This window comes from Penaeus monodon, chromosome 27 (assembly GCF_015228065.2).
Source record: "Penaeus monodon isolate SGIC_2016 chromosome 27, NSTDA_Pmon_1, whole genome shotgun sequence".
Lineage (NCBI taxonomy): Eukaryota > Metazoa > Arthropoda > Malacostraca > Decapoda > Penaeidae > Penaeus > Penaeus monodon.
Genome location: NC_051412.1, coordinates 15,401,064 through 15,402,039, shown reverse-complemented (window position 1 = coordinate 15,402,039; position 976 = coordinate 15,401,064). Strand labels below are relative to the sequence as shown.

At 29.4% G+C, this 976-nt stretch overlaps 1 protein-coding gene across 1 annotated transcript in view; it reads right to left on the bottom strand.

Annotated features, from left to right (window-relative positions):
• The window catches only part of LOC119590612 (SH3 domain-containing kinase-binding protein 1-like), a gene marked incomplete at its 5' end in the record, with an annotated part of 21,139 nt that overhangs the window by 8,269 nt on the left and 11,894 nt on the right, over nucleotides 1-976 (bottom strand).

The window sequence follows — 976 nt, the reverse complement described above, 5'->3', positions numbered from 1 at the left end:
AAAGTCTTATTATTATGGGAGGGAGCTTTTGCAAACAGCAAAAAAACAAAGAAGCAAAAATTCTCCAAGAAAACATATACGGTGATCAGTGTTGGACTTCATGCTCACACAGAAAGCATACTAATCAACAAGCAAAATATATGGGTTATTTGTCTGATCATCAATTGGGAGAAAAAATGTAAAGACATATAGAAGCCTTCGTATTATAAACATGATGCTCAATTGGCTTCCTTCATTCTGACCGTCATGGCAATAACAAGGATATAAAAAAAAAAGGAACACAATGCATGTACAATAATGGTATAACTGTTTCATAAGAGACTGTTCAGACAATTTTCATGATTAATGAATAGTTTTGTGCAAAGAGAATACGTCCTTTAAAATAATTAAAATACATCATCTATTACAAAGTTTATTTTCTTTTTTGAGCATCATATATTTAATGTTATAAATAATAGTGATATATATTAAGCAAGCACTCATTTCATTGAGTAAACTTATGTCAGTAAACAATGGTTAGGTTGTTTGTTAGTAGCCCTTATGCAAAACATGACAATGGATAACTATATTAATATATAAGAAAGTACAATGCTTATCATTATAAGTCATATGCACTGTCAGTCTCAAGAATAGTGAAATAGTCAGGAAATTAGATATCACAAACTTATATTGTGTGATTCAAATAAGATTATAGTTTGCATGAAGTGTTCCTTAAAAATACCATCTGCTATGTGAAACTTAAGATATAACAAATAAGGACCCCTGTATATTCATCAGAAAGGAAAGCATTCCTGATCAAGCTGTTATTTTCTTATAGAAAAAGCTCCTTAAACAGTCATTTGTGCATTAAAATATATAATTCTTGTAAATAATGGAACTTTCATACTGTATTTTTTTTTATTGTTTTGCTTATCCAGTTATCTTGTAAGTTGACTTTCCTGATGCATGAACTCTTTCACTGACAAATGATTTAGAA